The 20,836-nt window shown below is 52.6% G+C and overlaps 1 long non-coding RNA gene across 2 annotated transcripts; it reads left to right on the plus strand.

Annotated features, from left to right (window-relative positions):
- The first annotated feature begins 29 nt into the window (after positions 1-29).
- Positions 30-20,142, plus strand: LOC137436194 (uncharacterized). Of its 2 annotated transcripts, XR_013621601.1 has the most exons (4): positions 30-166; positions 16,064-16,303; positions 18,341-18,407; positions 18,771-20,142. It is a non-coding gene; the product is annotated as an uncharacterized LOC137436194 (long non-coding RNA). The 2 variants fall into 2 exon arrangements; XR_010986197.2 differs by lacking the exon at positions 18,341-18,407.
- The last annotated feature ends 694 nt before the right edge of the window (positions 20,143-20,836 follow it).

Genomic DNA, 20,836 nt, shown 5'->3' on the forward strand with positions numbered 1-20,836 from the left:
GCCCCCTTATCTTCCTCGTCTCCTCGCAATGCGGGAAGTGCAGCTCGCCGGGCCCTGCCCACCAAGAGCTACATACGAGGACGCGCGCAACGATCGCCGGGAATGAGGCGCTGAGGGAATGTGCGAGGGAGAGCAACGCGAGCGGGAAACGAGCGGGAAAACCGACGTAAGAAACCGCGCCGCAGCGGACGTGCCGCAACCATGAACATTGCCGGCAAGCATAGAGTGCGACTCTCTGAGGTACCATGTGGCCCCACTCATCAGACTCGGAACACCAGCTATAAACATTGCCGGCAAGGATAAAGTGCGATGCTCTGAGGTACCGTGTGTCCCCACTCATCAGACTCGGAACACCAGCTATAAACATTGCCGGCAAGGATAGAGTGCGACGTTCTGAGGTAACGTGGAACTCGTTACACCAGCTATAAACATTGCCGGCAAGCATAGAGTCCATTGATGGTTCGCACTCGAACTCGTTACACCAGCTATAGACATTGCCGGCAAGCACAGAGTTGGATGCTCTGAGGTACCGTTGGTTCCCACTCGTCGGACTCGGGACACCGATTCATACTCTGGCCTTACCTCGAATCTCTATGTACCCGGCGAGGATCGAGTTCACTGCGTCGATTTGAATCATCTTCGTGATGTCATATCATAGTAAGGTAATGAGGTAACGTCATTGGGAATGAGCTTTGACTTTCAAACAAATTATTTTTGCAGAATCCCCCCTTCCCCCCGCCCCCCTCCGCCTCAAAATAAATATGTAAATGTCCCTCTGTCCCCACTCCAATAATAAAGTCGATAAACTGATAGATTTCGTTAATTTGGTGTCGATATGGTACAGGTATGATGGGCCAAATGACCTCTATCCTGCACAAGGTGACCACCAAAGCCGGTACCCACCTTGCCTGCAGCGATAATAACTTCCTCCGTACCAATGGTATCCTCTTACCTTTTTCAGGTGCACAGAGTATACCTCGTGTGTGTATGTGGTCAGTAGATGTCTATTTGGTGAAGATAACCCCATTTATTTTCAACAAGCCGTGGAGGACTAAAGAAATCACCGCCGTCACAATCACCGCCGTCACAACCAATCAAATGTGTCGGAATAATAAAGAATTATTACCGTCGAATCCAAGTTTACCTGCAGCGCAGAGGACGACACCTGGAGCACGTGCTCTCACCTCGATCAAATCAATGACATTAAAGGCATCCACGTGAAACGTTTCAGATGCCCGTCATTTCAAATAAAAATCAAGGTTTGTTAAATTGTACAGGTAACCGTTTATTTTGTGCTCACCTTGTACAATCTCAATGCCGAAGCCTTTTTGACGAGAAGGACTCGGGAGAGCACAAAGTGTCGCCTCGCACGTTCATTCTGAACGAGAAATACCAGCGATAACTGAACATGCAACCATTATGGTCCATGTACCCATATCATACATGTACCCTATTATGGTCCATGTACCCATATCATACATGTACCCTATTATGGTCCATGTACCCGTATCATACATGTACCCTGTTATGGTCCATGTACCCATATCATATATGTACCCTATTATGGTCCATGTACCCGTATCATACATGTACCCTGTTATGGTCCATGTACCCATATCATACATGTACCCTGTTATGGTCCATGTACCCATATCATATATGTACCCTATTATGGTCCATGTACCCGTATCATACATGTACCCTGTTATGGTCCATGTACCCATATCATACATGTACCCTGTTATGGTCCATGTACACGTATCATACATGTACCCTATTATGGTCCATGTACACGTATCATACATGTACCCTGTTATGGTCCATGTACCCAGGGCCGGCGCCAGACTATTTTGCGCCCTAGGCAAGGCCAGCTACTTGCATCCCCTCCCCCCCCCCCAATTTTTTTTTTGCCAACTTCGATTATTAAAAAGATGTTTTGTAGAAAAAATAAAAAGCAGAAATCTTGAAACTGCTAAATTTATTTTAACTTGCAAGAATAAATACCGCAAGATGCCAACAGCACCAACAGTAAAGGCGCAATGTCCATTAATATGGCAGTGGCCCTGTTACCCCCACGCTTTGGGGCAAATTGGCTTTCACTTTAAAAAAAATATGACACTCCATGTGGTTTGCAATGCAAAATAAAGAAAGTGGTCCCTTTATGAGGGTGCGAATGGAAATTACAGATAAACAAAACAGTTTTTGGTTTGAGCAATAAGTTTTAGATGTGCAAAATCAAAATTCTAAATACTCAATCTTTGATTATGTCTTTCGCAGATACAAAATAAAATATTTTGGCACACAAATCATTTTGAACTAAAGGGCACTCGGTATAATGCATACCTGAGCCATTGGCAACACAACATTCAAACCTTTTACTGCACACACCTCTAAGTATATATACCATTTAAGGATACTTGGCGTAACCAACCCGTCATGTCACCACAATATTTCGCTCACAGTCAGACAGAGAAACAAACAAAAAAACAGACAAACAGAGTTAAAAACGTCTCGTAAAAGTTTCAATTTCAGACACATCAACATCTCACTTTTCGTGCCTTTTCCTTTGCAAATTTTGTCACAATTCAACCAGATCAAGTGCTGATGCCTGGGCATATTCAATTGATATAGTTGCCAAGCCAACGAGTCTCTTTTCTAACATTGTGGAGCGTATGTAAGTTTTTATAACTTTGAGCTTTGAGAAACTACGTTCACCGCTTGCCACTGATACTGGAAGTGTGAGAAGGATCCTTAAAGCAACGGAAACATTCGGCACATTATCCAGGAGTTTTTGTTGTAGTATGAAGAGAAGTACTTCTTGTGGCACCATAGACTTTGGAAGTCTTCGAGCTATTGCTACAAGTTCAGTAATGCGCCCCTCTGATGTCTGCGCCCCATGCGGCTACCTCGTTGGCCTAATGGTAGCGCCGGCCCTGCATGTACCCGTATCATACATGCACAATATTATGGTCCATGTATCCGTATCATACATGTACAATATTATGGTCCATGTACCCGTATCATACATGTACAATATTATGGTCCATGTACCCGTATCATACATGTACAATATTATGGTCCATCTACCCGTATCATACATGGACCCTATTATGGTCCATGCACCCGTATCATACATGCACCCTATTATGGTCCATGCACCCATGTCATACATGTACCCTATTATGGTCTATGTACCCGTATCATATATGTACCCTATTATGGTCCATGTACCCGTATCATACATGTACCCTATTATGGTCCATGTACCCGTATCATACATGTACCCTATTATGGTCCATGTACCCGTATCATACATGTACCCTGTTATGGTCCATGTACCCGTATCATACATGTACCCTGTTATGGTCCATGTACCCGTATCATACATGCACAATATTATGGTCCATGTATCCGTATCATACATGTACAATATTATGGTCCATGTACCCGTATCATACATGTACAATATTATGGTCCATGTACCCGTATCATACATGGACCCTATTATGGTCCATGTACCCGTATCATACATGCACCCTATTATGGTCCATGCACCCATGTCATTCATGTACCCTATTATGGTCCATGTACCCGTATCATATATGTACCCTATTATGGTCCATATACCCACATCATACATGTACCCTATTATGGTCCATATACCCACATCATACATACACCCTATTATGGTCCATCTACCCATATCATACATGTACCCTATTATGGTCCATGTACCCATATCATACATGTACCCCATTATGGTCCATGGACCCATATCATACATGTACCCTATTATGGTCCATATACCCACATCATACATACACCCTGTTATGGTCCATATACCCATATCATACAGTCACGTGAAAAAGTAAGTACACCCCATGTAAAGTTTTGACTTTTTCAACATATTGCAACATACAGCTATTTGATCTTCATTTCAACAATATTGATAGATAAAGGTGATATAATATAACAAATATCATGAAACATTTACATTTTGTAGTCCATTGTATAATTTAAATAAACATCAATGCAAATTTCGCATGTGGAAAAAATAAGTACACCCCTACATTTATCACGACTTCAAATACCTAAAATTAGAATCAGGTGCACCAGCTCAGGTACAAATGATTAGAACATCGTTAGAGAGGATCTTGGAGGAACCTGTCTTATTTAAATCTCACACATTTAGTTTGGTTTGCTCTTTGTTGAAGTGTGCGGCGTCACCATGCCTAGATCAAAAGAGGTCTCTGAGGCCTTCAGAAAGAAGGTTATAGATGCCTACGAGTCTGGGAAGGGATTTAAAAAGATCTCCAAACAATTTGAAATCAATCATTCGACTGTCCGGAAGATCATCTACAAGTGGAGAAGATTTCAAACAACTGCCAACTTGTTCAGGCCAGGCCGCCCCAGCAAGTTGAGCCCGAGAGCAGACCGCAAGATGCTGAAAGAAGTCTCTAAGAACCCCAGAATGTCATCACGGGACCTTCAGGTAGCTCTTGCCACTGTTGATGTCAAAGTGCATAAGTCTACCATTGGAAAGAGGCTGCACAAATTTGATCTACATAGGAGGTGTGCCAGGAGGAATCCTGTGCTGTCCAGAAAGAACATCAGGGCAAGACTAAAGTTTGCCAATGAACACCTAGGCAAAGAGCAGCACTTCTGGAACAATGTGCTCTGGACAGATGAGTCAAAGGTAGAGCGATTTGGCCACAGTACCAGAAGACATGTTTGGCGAAAACCAAAGACAGCATTTGACCACAAGAACCTGATACCAACTGTAAAGCATGGTCGTGGAAATATTATGGTTTGGGGCAGCTTTGCTGCATCAGGGCCTGGGCAGCTCACCATCATAGAATCCACTATGAATTCTTCATTGTACTAGAGGGTGCTTGAGGATAATGTGAGGCAATCTGTCGGAAAGTTAAAGTTCAACCGAAGGTGGACCTTGCAACATGACAATGACCCTAAACATACCAGTAAATCCACCAAGGAATGGCTGAAAAGAAAGAAATGGAGGGTTCTGGAATGGCCAAGTCAAAGCCCGGATCTAAATCCCATCGAGATGTTGTGGGGGGATTTGAAACGAGCTGTGCATGCAAGAAACCCCTCAAACATCGCACAGCTGAAAGAATTCTGCATGGAGGTGTGGGCAAAAATTTCTCCCAGTCGATGTCAGAGACTGGTGGACAGTTATGAGAAACGCCTACTTGATGGTGTTTCTGCCAAAGGGGCAATACCACCAATTAGAGCCAAGGGTGTACTTACTTTTTCCACATGTGAAATTTGCATTTATGTTTATTTAAATTATACAATGGACTACAAAATGTAAATGTTTCATGATATTTGTTATATTATATCATCTTTATCTGTCAATATTGTTGAAATGAAGATCAAATAGCTGTATGTTGAAATATCTTGAAAAAGTCAAAACTTTACATGGGGTTGTGGTGGGCACAAGGGACAATAATTTTGCGCACCAGTGGGTGGCGTGAGCGTCCAGGCGGGGAACGAAAACGCATGCCCCACCTTTCGACCGATCGGCCATGCCCGGGGGCAAGGCGTGGCCTCGGGACATATATGCGGGCTCTAAGCTCGAGCCCGCCCAGTGCTGAAGTGCGAGCTTTGAATAAAGACTCTTGTTGTACCAACGCGTTGTGGCCTACCTCTCTGGCAATCGAGTCGTGTGTGCACAGCACCACACTGGTGACCCCGATTGGTTCAGCCGTTGCTGACCCCCGAACACGCCATGGCTACCAACGCCATCGCCGTCAAACTCCCCGAGTTTTGGGAAGCGCAAGCCGATGTTTGATTTGTGCAGGCCGAAGCTCAATTTCAGCTCCGAGGCATCACGGCGGACGAGACCCGGTACTACCACATGGTCGCCGCCCTCGGGCCCGGCACTGCCGCACGAGTCGTGTCCATCCTTCGGCGCCCGCCGGGCGACCACAAGTACGAGGCGCTCAAACGTCTCCTCCTCGCCACGTTCGGGCTCACAGAGGTCGAACGTGCCGACCGCCTCCTGGACCTCCCTGCCCTCGGCGACACACGACCATCCGTCCAGATGGATTTCATGCTGTCCCTGCTTGGAGACCAGCGCCCGGATTTCTTATTCCGAGCACTTTTCCTACGCCAGCTACCTGCACAGGTGCGCCTCGCGCTGGTCGGTTCCAAACTAACGAAACCCCACGCCCTGGCTGGAGAGGCCAACAAGTATTTCGCGGCCTGCAACATGCGGTCGGTGTACGGTGCTGCCGTAGTGGCTCCCGGTACGGAGGCTCCAGCGCCCCCTGCTTCCCTCGTGGCCGCTGCTACGCCCCGCGCACTACCGCCGCCGCCACCAACACCACCGGCGACACGGCCGCGGCGGTGGCGACTGCCGCAAACCTGGTGCTACTATCATGCCAGGTTCGGCCGCAAGGCTAAAACGTGCCGCCCGCCGTGTTCTTTTGACGGGTCGGGAAACGACCGGCGCTCACTTGCGGCCATGAGCGTCGGCCATTCCGGCAGCCACCTGTTCATCACGGACACCTTGTCCGGGCGCCGTTTTCTTTGCGACACAGGAGCGCAGGTAAGCGTCCTCCCTGCCTCCACGTCCGACAAGCAAGCCCCGGGCCGGGGCCCCACTTTGCTTGCCGCCAACGGTACACCCATCCGCACATTCGGGAAGCGTTGCCTTTCACTGTGGTTCGGAGGGCAGCGCTTTCAATGGTCGTTCGTTACCGCCAGCGTGCCAATGGCCCTGCTGGGCGCAAACTTCCTATGTGCGCATGGGCTGTTGGTCGACGTTAAGCGCAGACGTCTCGTCCAGGCCGAAACCTTCAGCTCGCTCGTTTGTTCGCTGAGCGGCTCATTGAGCGGCTCACTGAGCGGCTCACTGAGCTCACTGCCAAGCAGCTTGCTGAAAGGTTCCATCCCGGCGAGTTTAGTTTGCACGCTTCCGGCAGCGGACGACTTTACCCGCCTCCTCGCCAGTTTCCCGGCCCTCACGCGGCCCACCTTCTCAGCGGTGGCCGTTAAACACGGGGTGGAGCATCATATACCCACGGTCGGGCCGCCGGTCTACGCCCGGGCACGCCGACTCGAACCCACGAAGCTCGCCGTGGTGAAGGCGGAGTTCGCCACGCTGCAACGGCTGGGTATCGTGCGGCGCTCAAACAGCACTTGGGCCTCTCCGCTGCACATTGTGCCGAAGCCCGGCAGAGGATGGCTGCCGTGCGGTGACTACCGCCGGCTCAATGAGGCCACCACCCCCGACCGCTACCCGGTCCCGCATATCCAGGACTTTTCCGCCCGGTTGGCAACCACGACCGTGTTTTCCAAGGTGGACCTCATCCGGGGCTACCACCAGGTCCCCGTACAACCGGGTGATGTCCCGAAGACGGCCGTCATCACCCCTTTCGGCCTCTTCGAGTTCCTGCGAATGCCTTTCGGGTTGAAGAATGCGGCCCAGGCATTCCAACGGCTTATAGTGGGGTGGCTAAAGTCCAAATTTAAGTGATATCGTGACACACTGGCCCAAAGGACCAAATTTGGCACAGTTCTACTTTAGGACCATACAAAACTTTTGAGAGGGGGCTGCCCGATTTTAGAGGCCCAGGTCAAGGTCAGGTCAAGGTCAAAGGTCAAATTATGTGTCTGTCATGTTTTTGCAATATCCAGCTTATATATAACCTAAAAAACCTGGTCTTAGTCACATAACCAACATATTTAGTCAATTAATCCATTACTATTATGGGAAGTTCCACCAGGTGACGGCCATATAGGCCGTCACGACTAGTCAAACACGACTATCCGCTTACCAAACAGGTTTACATTACATCTGGTCCACGAGTCCAATCGAATCAGGCTAACATCACAATGGGAGAGAGTGATCACTGAAGAAGCAGACAGTAGAATATGTCTTCATGTAAACGATGCCCTAAGGGAAGGGGCGACTACTGTTCTCATCAGAACCGTAGACACAGACGTGATTGTGATTCTGGTGGGAGTGTTTCATGATCTTGTGCAGCACCATCCAGGTATGCAACTATGGGTTGGCTTTGGTACTGGTAAACACTTCCGCTATTACCATGTCAACTCAATCTGCCAGGAACTTGGGGAAGACAAAGCTCGTGCTCTGCCGTTTTTCCATGCATTCTCTGGCTCTGATGTAACATCCCAATTCAGTGGTAAAAGCAAAAAGTCAGCTTGGAAGGCATGGAAAGCTTACCCGACAGCCACAGAAGGATTCACCATTACGTCCCTGACTGCGTTTGTTCCACAGGTGATTACATCTCCAGCATTCAATGTGATCGAGCGGTTTACCTGTATCATGTACGACAACACAACCCCACATGTCAATGTGAATGACCTTCGACAGGAGCTATTCCCAAGGAGAGTGAAGATGATGGAGAAGCTTCCTCCAACTCAGAACGCACTGCTCCAGCATGTAAATCGATGCCTGTACCAAGCCAGCATTTGGAGAGAGAGTCTGAAGCCCATCCTAGCTGCACCAAATCCAGATGGCTTTGGGTGGACCAAAGCAGATACCGGGTGGCGTCCAACCTGGACAACCCTGTCAGCTGCTGCTCTTAGTTGTAGAGAACTACTCAAGTGCGGATGTAAGGCGACACCCACTTGTTCAAAGAATTGCACGTGCAGGAACGCAGGACTACCATGCACAGGACTGTCTCTGTCGCGGAAATTGTGAAGCACAAGTCATGCAGGCCGCGACCTCCTCTGTACTGGCCAATCCAGTATCCTCCCTCAGCGTATCGATGTACGTCAAAAACACCGATGCAAAAATGACCAACACATAATTTGACCTTTGACCTTCACCTGACCTTGAAATACAATATGGCAGCACCTGAGGATATTTTCCATAATACAAATGGATTCCTTGTCCTTAAAAATGATTATTTAGACACTGAGATAATGTTTCTATGACAGCTATGAGCTGGATATGGCAAAAACGTGACAAACACATAATTTGACCTTTGACCTTGACCTGACCTTGACCTGGGCCTCGAAAATCGGGCAGCCCCCTCTCAAAAGTTTTGTGTGGTCCTAAAGTATAACTGTGCCAAATTTAGTGCTTTGGGCCAGCGTGTCACGATCATTTCCATAAGCCACTCCACTATTATGGGCAGTGTCTTGCACGACTTACCTTTCCTCCATGTCTACCTGGACGACATCCTAGTCGCGAGCGCGTCCCGGGAGGAGCACCTGCTCCACCTCCGCACACTTTTCGAACGCCTGGGCCAGCATGGCCTAATCATCAACCCCGCAAAGTGCCGTTTCGGCGTCACCACCATCGACTTCCTGGGGCACCGCATCACCAGGCACGGGGCCGTCCCTTTACCGGCCAAGGTGGAGGCGGTCAGGGATTTCCCGTGACCCCGCACGATCAAGGGGCTCCAGGAGTTCCTGGGCATGGTAAATTTTTACCACCGCTTCGTGCCCCACGTTGCCCAGCTCCTCCGCCCCCTGCACGAGGCCTTCCGGGGCAAGCCGGGCAAAGGTGACCGCCTGGTCGGAGCCGATGGCCGCCACGCTTGCGGGCGCAAAGCTGGCCCTGGCCAACGCCACCATGCTGGCGCAACCGGCGCCCGATGCGCCGATCGCCCTCACCACCGACACGTCGGACTATGCGGTGGGCGCGGTGCACGAGCAGTGGGTGCATGGTGCTTGGCAACTGCTGGCGTTTTTTAGCCGGCAGCTTCGCCCGCACGAACGCCGCTACAGCACCTTCGACCGCGAGCTGCTCGGGCTCCACCTGGTGGTCCGACACTTCCGCCATCTGCTGGAGGGCCGCCCGTTCACGGCTTTCGTCGACCACAAGCCACTTGTGTTCACGATGGCCAAGGTCGCCGAGCCATGGTCGGCACGGCAGCAGTGTCACCTCTCTGCCGTGTCCGAGTATACGACGGACATCCGTCACGTGGTGGGTAAAGACAACCCGGTGGCGGATTGCCTTTCCCGGTCCGTCGCGCATGCGGTCCACCTCGGGATTGACTATGCCCGGATGGCGGAGGACCAGACCGCCGACGCCGGCGTCCAGGCCTTGCGGACCGCCGTCACCGGCCTCCGTGTCACCGAGGTGCCGTTCGACGCCGCAGGCGCAGCCCTCCTGTGCGACGTCTCCCTCGGCCGGCCTCGCCCCATCGTGCCCGCTGGCTGGCAGCGCCCAGTGTTTGACGCCATCCACGGCCTGTCCCACCCGGGCACGAAGGCCTCCCAGAAGCTCGTCGTGGCGAAGTTCGTCTGGCATGGCCTCAGGAAGGACGTCCTCGACTGGGCCAGGACGTGCCTCGCGTGCCAGCGCGCAAAGGGCCACCGCCACACCCAGGCCCCGTTGGCCCCGTTTGCGGTGCTTGAGCGTCGGTTCGACCACGTGCACGTCGACTTGGTGGGACCTCTGCCCCCCTCGCGGGGGTTCACGCACCTCCTCACCATGGTGGACCGCACCACACGGCGGCCGGAGGCCGTCCCATTGGCGGCGACGTCTGCAGTTGATGTGGCGCAAGCCTTCATCGCCACTTGGGTTGCCTGGTTCGGTGCCCCATCGGATATCTCGTCCGACCGCGGCCCCCAGTTCACCTTGGAGCTCTGGGCCGCGGTGGCGCAAGGGCTCGGCGTAAAACTACACCGCACCACGGCCTACCACACCCAGGCCCATGGCCTGTGCGAGCGCTTTCATCGCTCGATGAAGGCCGCGCTCCGGGCCAGCCTCCGCGACGGCAGCTGGGCCGACAGGCTCCCCTGGGTCCTGCTGGGCCTCAGGATGGCGCCAAAGGACGACCTGCGCGCATCCTCGGCGGAGCTGGTATTTGGGCAACCACTGCGGGTACCGGGCGAATTTATCCCCGACTCCACGGCTCCTTGGTCCGTGGCGCAACAGCGCTCCGCCCTTCAGGAGACCGCCCGGAGGTTCGCCCCGGTGCCGACGGCACACCACGGTTGCCCGTCTTCCCACGTCGCCCCGGAGCTTCGCACGGCGGAGTACGTCTTCGTCCGGCACGACGCTCACCGGGCACCGCTACGGCCCCCATACGACGGGCCCTTCCGTGTGCTGGAGACCGGGGACAAATATTTCATCGTCGACATCGGCGGTGCCCCGGATCGTATTTCCGTGGACCGCCTCAAGCCGGCCCACCTCGATCTGGACCACCCCCCGCAAGCAGCTCTGCCTCCGCGTCGAGGCCGCCCCCCGGCGGTCGGACCCCCGGCACCCCCCAGCCCCGCCGTCCTGCGACCCCCCAGCCCTGCACGCATCGCCAGGGGGCGTTTCAGCCGGGTCATCCGGCTTCGCCGCAAACTCACCCTTGAGGTGCGTGGGAATTCTGGGGGGGCGCGTGTGGTGGGCACAAGGGACAATAATTTCCGCGCACCAGTGGGTGGCGCGAGCATACAGGCGGGGAACGAAAACGCATGCCCCGCCTTTCGACCGATCGGCCACGCCCGGGGGCAAGGCATGGCCTCGGGACATATGTATATGCGGGCTGTAAGCTCGAGCCCGCCCAGTGCTGAAGTGCGAGCTTTGAATAAACTCTTGTTGTACCAACGCATTGTGGCCTACCTCTCTGGCAATCGAGTCGTGTGTGCACAGCACCACAGGGTGTACTTACTTTTTCACGTGACTGTATATATCTTGCAAATCGCTCTTTTCTCCAGGATACCTGCATATATGCCAGGGTTCATAATATATATTGCAAGTCCTGTCATTGAAATACAAACATTTATCCTTGTCTATTTGGAAAGTTGCTTTTGGAAAAGTTTTTGTGAGAATCGGGATGTTGTGGCGGACATGAAAGCCCACTGGCGTGGTGACATCATTCCGCGCACCAAGTGGGCGGCGGCCACGCCCGAGGGGTAGGCGTGGCCTGAGGATATACACGGGGCGCGCAGCCCGGAGCGCGCTAGTGTTACAGTGAGCTCCTGAAATAAAGACGCTTATAAGTTACCGCTTGTCCGCTTCCTCCTTGCTCGCAAGCAGCGCGCGTAATGCCGCGCTTTACTGGTGACCCTCCACGTTGGATCTGCTGGAGCGATCCTTCCACACACGACGCCATTGCCAACACGCAATGTCGATTAAACTTCCCGAATTTTGGGAGGCCCAGGCCGAAGTCTGATTCGTCCAAGCCGAAGCCCAATTTCAGCTTCGGCGCCTCACCGGCGACGACACGCGCTACAGCCACGTCGTCGCCTCCCTCGGGCCCGGCACGGCGGCTCGAGTTGTGTCTGTCCTTCGCCACCCACCGGACGGCCACAAGTACGAGGCACTCAAGCGGCTACTCCTAGCCACGTTCGGCCTCACGGACGACGCACGGGCCGACCGCCTCCTGGATCTCCCCGAGCTCGGCGACACGCGCCCGTCGGTCCGAATGGACCATATGCTGTCACTGTTGGGCGACGAAGCCCCCGGTTCTCTATTCCGGGCGCTTTTCCGTCGCCAACTTCCAGCGCAGGTTCGCCTCGCGTTGGCCGGGACCGTGCTAACGGAACCCCGAGCATTGGCAGCCGAGGCGGACAGGCACTTCGCGGCTGCGGACACGCGGGCGAGAGTCGGTGCCGCCGTCACGGACCTCGAGGCTGATGCTGCTGATGATGCTGATCCACAGCATCAGCTTACACAGCATACGCAGCATGCTGATACGCACCTCGTGACCGCCGCCACGCCCACCGCCGCGGCGAAAACCGCCACCGCAGGGAAAATCGCCAACTCCACCGGCCTGGCGGAGCCAGCCGCACTCCTCCAGCTCCACCACCTGGTGCTGGTTCCACGCCAAGTTCGGCCACGAGGCTCGGCAGTGTCATCCGCCATGCTCCTTCAACAGGTCGGGAAATGCCCGGGCCGGCGCTCAATAGTGGCGATGAGCGCCGGCCGTTCGAGCAGCCTGCTGTTCATAACGGACACCTTATCCGGGCGCCGTTACCTGTGCGACACGGGAGCGCAGGTGAGTGTCGTTCCCGCCGGTACGTCAGACAAGCACGCCGCGGGCGGGGGCCCCGCGCTGCTTGCCGCGAACGGGATGCCCATCCGTACGTACGGAAAACGCTGCCTCTCTCTGTGGTTCGGAGGGCAGGTTTTCCGATGGACGTTCGTCACCGCCGACGTGCCCATGGCACTGCTTGGCGCGGACTTCCTGTGCGCTAATGGGCTCCTGGTCGACGTAAAGCGCAGACGTCTTGTCCAGGCCGAGACGTTCAGCTCGCTCGCTTGTGCGCTGCCCAGCTCGTCGAGCAGCTCAACGAGCGGCTTGCCAAGCGGCTTGCCGAACGGTTCGGTTCTGGCCACGTTGATCTGTACGCTTCCGGCAGCGGACGAATTCACCCGCCTCCTCGCCGGCTTCCCGGCCCTCACGCGGCCCACCTTCTCGGCGGGGGCCGTCAAGCACAGGGTGGCCCATCACATCCCCACCATCGGGCCACCGGTCTATGCCCGGGCACGCCGCCTCGAGTCGACGAAGCTGGCGGTGGCAAAAGTGGGGTTCGCTACCCTGGAGCGACTCGGCATCGTTCGGCGCTCGGAGAGTGCTTGGGCGTCGCCGCTGCACATCATGCCGAAGCCCGGCGGGGGATGGCGACCATGCGGGGACTATCGCCGTCTCAATGACGCCACCACTCCCGACCGCTACCCCGTCCCCCACATTCAGGACTTTTCCGCCCGTTTGGCGGGCATGTCCTTCTTCTCGAAGGTGGGCCTCATACGCGGCTACCATCAGGTCCCCGTCAGGCCAGAGGACGTCCCAAAGACGGCGGTCATCACGCCATTCGGACTCTTCGAGTTCCTGCGGATGCCCTTCGGTCTGAAGAATGCGGCTCAGGCGTTCCAGCGACTGATGGACAGCGTCCTGCGCGACTTGGATTTTGTCTACGTCTACCTGGATGATATCCTCGTCGCCAGCGCGTCCCGCAAAGAGCACCTACGCCACCTCCGCACGCTCTTCGAACACCTGGGCCAGCATGGCCTGATTGTGAACCCCGCAAAGTGCCAGTTCGTCGTCGCCGTAATCGATTTTCTGGGGCACCAGGCACGGAGCCGTCCCCCTGCCGGCCAAGGTGGAGGCGGTGAAGGGATTTCCGTGCCCCCGCACGATCAGAGGGCTGCAGGAGTTCCTGGGCATGGTGAACTTTTACCATCGGTTCCTGCCCCGTATCGCCCAGCTCCTGCGCCCCCTGCACGAAGCTCTCCGAGGTAAGCCGGGCAAAGGCGACGTTACCTGGACCGAGCAGATGGACATGGCGTTCACGGGTGCGAAGCTCGCCTTGGCTAACGCCACCATGCTCGCGCACCCGGCGCCCGATGCACCGATCGCCCTCACCACCGACGCCTCGGACTACGCGGTGGGCGCGGTGCACGAGCAATGGGTGCGTGGAGCTTGGCAACCGCTGGCGTTCTTTAGCCGGCAGCTTTGCCCGCCCGAACGCCGTTACAGTACCTTCGACCGCGAGTTGCTCGGGCTTCACTTGGCGGTCAGGCACTTCCGCCATCTGCTCGAGGGCCGTGCGTTCACAGCCTTCGTCGACCACAAGCCGCTGATCTTCGCGATGGGCAAGGTCACCGAGCCGTGGTCGGCCCGGCAGCAGCGTCACCTCTCGGCCGTGTCCGAGTACACGACGGACATCCGGCACGTCGCGGGGAAGGACAACCCGGTGGCGGATTGCCTTTCCCGGGCCGTCGCCCACGGAGTCCACCTCGGCATCGACTATGCCCGGATGGCAGCGGACCAGGCCGCTGACCCCGACGTCCAGGCCTTGCGGACCGCCGTGTCACCGAGGTGCCGTTCGACGGCGCGGGCGCGGCCCTCTTGTGCGACGTCTCCCTCGGGCGGCCTCGCCCCATCGTGCCCGCGGGCTGGCAGCGCCAGGTGTTTGACGCCATCCACGGCCTGTCCCACCCGGGCGCGAGGGCCTCCCAAAGGTTGATCGCCGACAAGTTCGTCTGGCATGGCCTCCGGAAGGCCGTCTGCGGCTGGGCCAGGACGTGCCTCGCGTGCCAGCGCGCCAAGGTGCACCGGCACACCCAGGCCCCGTTGGCCCCGTTCACGGTGCCGGAACGCCGGTTTGACCACGTCCACGTGGACCTGGTGGGACCTCTGCCCCCCTCGCGGGGTTTCACCCACGTCCTCACCATGGTGGACCGCACCACCCGGTGGCCGGAGGCCGTGCCCTTGGCGTCGACGACGGCGGCGGAGGTCGCGCAGGCTTTCATCGCCACCTGGGTCACCCGGTTCGGCGCCCCCTCAGACATCTCGTCCGACCGCGGCCCCCAGTTCACCTTGGAGCTCTGGGGGGCGGTCGCGCAGGGGCTCGGGGTCCGGCTGCACTGAACCACGGACTACCACCCCAGGTTAATGGCCTGTGTGAGCGATTTCACCGCTCATTGAAGGCCGCGCTCCGGGCCACCCTCCGCGACGGCGGCTGGGTCGACAGGCTCCCCTGGGTCCTGCTGGGCCTCCGGACGGCGCCCAAGGAGGACCTGCGCGCATCCGCGGCGGAGTTGGTCTTTGGGCAACCGCTGCGGGTGCAGGGCGAGTTCCTCCCCGACTCCACGGCACCATGGTCCGCGGCACAGCAGCGCTCCGCTCTGCAAGAGACCGCCCAGAGGTTCGCCCCGGTGCCAACGGCATGCCACGGGCACCCACCGACGCACGTCGCCCCGGAGCTTCGCACGGCGGAGTACGTTTTCGTCCGCCACGATGCCCACCGGACACCACTGTGGCCCCCGTACGACGGGCCTTTCCGCGTGCTGGAGACCGGGGCGAAGCACTTCACCCTGGACATCGGCGGTACTCCTGACCGCGTTTCTGTAGACCGCCTCAAGCCGGCCCACCTCGACGTGGACCATCCACCGCCAGTGGCCCGACCCCCGCGTCGGGGCTTTAATGTAAACCTTCCATTCATGGATATTTGTTTTTTTTACGCGGCCGTTGTTGGCACAGGCGGAATAATTAGCGGCTGCATTTTCCGCAGCGAGACGAAAATTCACATTTTGGGCATTTTTAGTCCTAAAGTTTCAGGTAAGAGTATGCCGTATGTGACTAATCCTAATATTTAGTCCATTCCCCTCTTATAACAGGAAAATAATTGTGTAAAGAAGAATATTTGCGTTCCTGGAGTGCGCCTCTATACCGCGTCCACGATCTGGCATGGTGTCGGTACGCGTTTCGCCATCGGCCTCCTCCTCCTCGTTGCCGGTGTTGGCGTTTGCAGCGCTCACGGGTCACACAGAAAATCCGCATGATGCGCTGGATCACGTGATCGCGTTCAGCACCGACAGAAAACCCCGTCAGCCTGTGGGCGTGGCTCGACCGCGCAGGTAAACGGCGGATCTGAGTTTTAAATGATTCACGGTTAAGAGCAATCAGAGCTTGGTTACCTGAACATCTTCTGAGGCTTTTAAGTATTCAGGGTATTTTAGGGTTTTTGGGTACGTTGTCTTTAATTAATGGGTCTAAGGGTTGTGCAGGGTTATATGTAATTAATACACACACACACACACACACACACACACACACACACACACACACACACACACACACACACACACACACACACACACACACACACACGTTCTGTGTCGACAAACGGACCCAAATGCAGTACCTTCTCCTCCAGCAAAGGTAATAATAGATGTCGGCAGGGATGTGTTCCATTACCGATTAGAATGGCAATCGATGGATCCCTTTTGTATCCCACTGATAGTCCAGGGTCTGATATATCTGGATTCAGACCCGAACCAAAATCTAATCGACTTGATCTTGTCACCTAACCAACTCGTCCACAACTTTTTCAGATATCGTGCTGCGTATTGTTTTTGGCCCGATCTCTCAATGGTGATGAATGACTTAAATTTTTTTTATCTGATCTGGATTTGGATCTTCACCAAAATGGAATCAATTTTTGCTTGGCAAACACACAACCTTTCCACCAGGTTTGGGATGAATCTGCCCACAACATTTTGAGATATCCAACAGACAGACAAACATAGTCTGTCCACCTTCGGTAGCAGAGGCAATCAACTTGTAGAGCACTCGTCAAACGGCTCGCTTGATTTTAAGCACTCGAGCAAGCATTCCAACGAAACGGTCGATAAGGAACGGCTGACTTAGAAAGCGATAGCAAGCTGCTTGGTAACTGAGCACACCCCAGGTATCAAGTGTGAACTCGGTGTTTAGTGTGAGAAGGAACGAACCTGATTGTGTAAGTATCATTTTTATCGACCCATTCTCTTGATGGGACCACCTTTCCAAACTCAGTAAAAAAAAAAAAACAGACCGTGGGTCCTGAAGCTCACCTGAATCAGAAGCAAAAGTCACTCACCCCCACCTGCACAGACACCCTCAGAACCTGATACTTTAATGCTGTTAACAAACTTTGGTACGTCATGGGCGATTAAGGTTGTGATCAAGTTTCATTGAAATTGTGTGTGTCGTTTTGGAGAAGAGAGTGAATACCTGTTTTGGGTGGGGTCAAAACCCCCCCGACCACTTTATACCTTCAGACCAACTTATATCTTCATGCCATGAATAAACATTGGTACATCAAGGGTTGTGAAGCTTGTGGCCAAGTTTCATCAAAACTGTGTGTTTGGTTCAAGTGATAATGACTGAAGTGTTCACGGGCTCACTCACTCACATACGGACACCGCTCGATCGCATAAGCTCACTGGACTAAAGTCCAGGTGAGCGAAAAACAAGTAAAAAAAAAAAAAAAACCACCTTTAGAGGCCATTTTTCCCCACAAAGCGGGGGTTGGCCTTTTTCGGGAACCGTGGTTGTTGTTGTTTTTCGGTCCCCTATTTGAAGCAATGTTTTACGGCCGGATGCCCTTCCTGACGCCAACCCTTTTTGCCGCCTTTAACGACAAACAATGAATTACCAGTGAACTGGTACTCAATTTGCCGACCTCGGAAGGATGACAGGCTGAGGCAACCCCCCTGGCGTTAATTCAGCGATCGACCGGGATTCGAACCCAGGATCCTAGGATCCTAAGCCGGCACCCTAGCCGCTAGCCCAACACCCATGACGTACCAGAGCGAAAAACAAGTGCAACGCACTATTTTTCAAGATGGCTGCCAGGTATTTATTGTTGCTATGTTGTGCTGGTCACTGCCAGATTGATTTGATGAAGGCAAAGCAAGTGAAATGTGTATCTCAGAGCCAGGATGTTAACCAAAATAGCATAGTTTTACCAAAATAGCATAGTTTTACCACAAATGTGCATCTGGGAAAAAATGAGTGCATATCCATGCGGTATTCTTTATAGCACTTACCAAAAAACAGGTAGACGTGTGATGTGAATGGCACTTATTGTGACATGACAACTCTGAACATTAATGAACTATGTTTTACAGTGAAACTATTGAAGACAGTTAAACCTGGAGCACACTTGGGACACTCATCTACCAGATAAAACACAATGTCAGTCTGTCCCCCTTCATAAGGGTAGATTTTAAAGGCCAATCTTTTAACATGAATGTATTCACCATGGTATATTTTTGAGGACAAAACAAACTCGAAAAACATTTTCCATAAAAGAGTAAATATGTCTCTTCTATTGGAAATGTAGATGGTGGCTTGCAAACCGAGTCTCAATGGCGGTGTACAGAAGCATTTATTAAAAATAACAATAAATACAGGGTGAGCCAGAAAGTCATTTTTGAAATTCGTGTGAAGGAAATTAAAAAATTGTATTTCAAAATGAATTCATTCATGATATTGAAGTACATAACATACATTTTTATTATTTTCTATTTTTTACTGATTTCGTTTTATTTTTTGCAGGCAGAACACGTGAGTGACCACGTGGAACTGGTCGGGTGAAGAACGCGCTTTCACTTTGTGAGGGAATGCTTTCATTTATGGACGGAAATTAAAACCAAAACATTGCTAACAATTTGTTCATGTCTGATGAAGCACATTTTCATCTGTGTGGCGATGTCAACAAGCAAAATAGTCGTTTTTGTCTGCGGTCTGCTAAGTCAATGGTCATAACGGCTTTCTCCAAATCGTAACCAAACCGAAAAGTATTCATAATGACCCGAGTGTGACAGGAAACCCGACCATAAGAATAACGAGAGAGCGAGAGAGAGAGAGAGACTTTTATTATAAAAGTATCAAATAACACACGGGAAAACACCGCAAATTTTTTTAAAAGAAAAGAAAGTTGTACAAGCAAAAAGGATGTATATACATGTATATGTGGACATTGAGCATAAGTAAAATTTACAAAAGCAAACAACACCTCATCTGTAAAAAAAATCGTCGTTCACACTGCTGAAACTTATCCGGAACCGACACTATTCCTTTAAAGCAAAAGAGCACATTTTCATCTCTGCCACTCAATTTGATCTTCCTCGTTTTATAAATTGCAAGTTTAGCAATTCCGCACAGAAAATTCAAGAAAGGGACCGCTGTCTTGCTCTTGGTGCTCTTTTCAATGCCATACACAAAAATTGTAACAGAAAAAACAAACTTAAATTTATAAAATAACTGTTGGAGGAAACAAAAAAGGGGTACCAATCTCTTACATTTCACGAAAGCATGGGTCACATTTTCAGCCTCTTCACAAAAAGGACAAACATTCTGTACAGAGGGATCAAACTTATTAAGTCAGTATTTGGTGACCAGGGCCTGATGAACTAATCTCCAATTTAAGTCTCCGGTTCGACCTAAAGTTGGAGACCTATACATCTCTTTCCACACTGGAGATAGGAACGAACTAGCCGGAATGATCTCCTCCCACCGATTTTTTAAAGGTTTTGTGAAACCCGGTATAAGCACCTCTTGGCATATCCCATAAATAACCTTTTTCCCCATCACATGAAACACACTGCAACCATCCGACTTTGAGAAGACACACTGTTGTTTTTTTGAGGTGATTTGGAGCTCGGGAAAAGAGAGACGAGAGTCCACCACTTCATCTGCCCCAGTCCACCCGATATTTAATTCCCTGAAAGTTTTAATCACAACTCTCAAAACTTTCCACCATTCTCGATGACCGAACCCCCACTTTTGATGTGAGAGAACTGGTGGATAACCATCCATTTAGGGAAGGCTTCATCAGGTCTCACACTCTGTTTATTCCATTACTGGTGAAGCAATGCATAAATGACCTGGAGGTTGAAATTTCAGGGAATAAAGGATTCAGAACCAATGGCTCATGCATATATTTTTTGGTATCGTAGGACACCTCTAATCGTTGTATTCCAAGGACTTGCCAGGAATTCAGAAGGCTCTGATGAAACTCGGGGAGCAGAGTCGTGTTGACATGCTGCAGGTCCATGAGGAAGAGCTCTCGGTCATACTTCAACCCATCTGCTTCCTGCAGCCAAGCATTTGTGAGAGGCCGCCACGGGACACACTCACCATACAATAAACGCTTTATCGTCAACATGCGGAAAGCCATTATCCGACTCGGAACATGTATCAAGCTTTGGCCACCTGCATTTCGGGGTCTGCACACCATGTCTGGTCCAAGCCAATGGTGGCCTCCCCAGAAAAACTGAGTTAGAACCCTCTGAATGCCTGTGACCAAGTATTTCGGAGGTTGGAGGGGGGTAACTTTATGCCAAATAAAAGGGACCACCAGGTTATTTATTATTGTCACCCTTGCCTTAAGCGATAGAAGGTGGTGCAACCGTTTCCATCTAGCCAGTTTCTGCTTCATTCTTTCCAAAAAACCCTCCCAATTTTTTTGTTCATATGCTTGGACTCTGAGAAATAACCCTAAATATTTAAACCCCTCTTTGTTCCACTGCATTCCTCCTGGTAACACAGGCAGAGCTGAGGAAGGTGGACCGGGGCCCACCCATAAGGCAACACTTTTGTTCCAATTTACTTTTGCCGTC

This window comes from Myxine glutinosa, unplaced genomic scaffold, assembly GCF_964187855.1.
Source record: "Myxine glutinosa unplaced genomic scaffold, kmMyxGlut1.1 SCAFFOLD_913, whole genome shotgun sequence".
Classification (NCBI taxonomy): Eukaryota; Metazoa; Chordata; class Myxini; order Myxiniformes; family Myxinidae; genus Myxine; species Myxine glutinosa.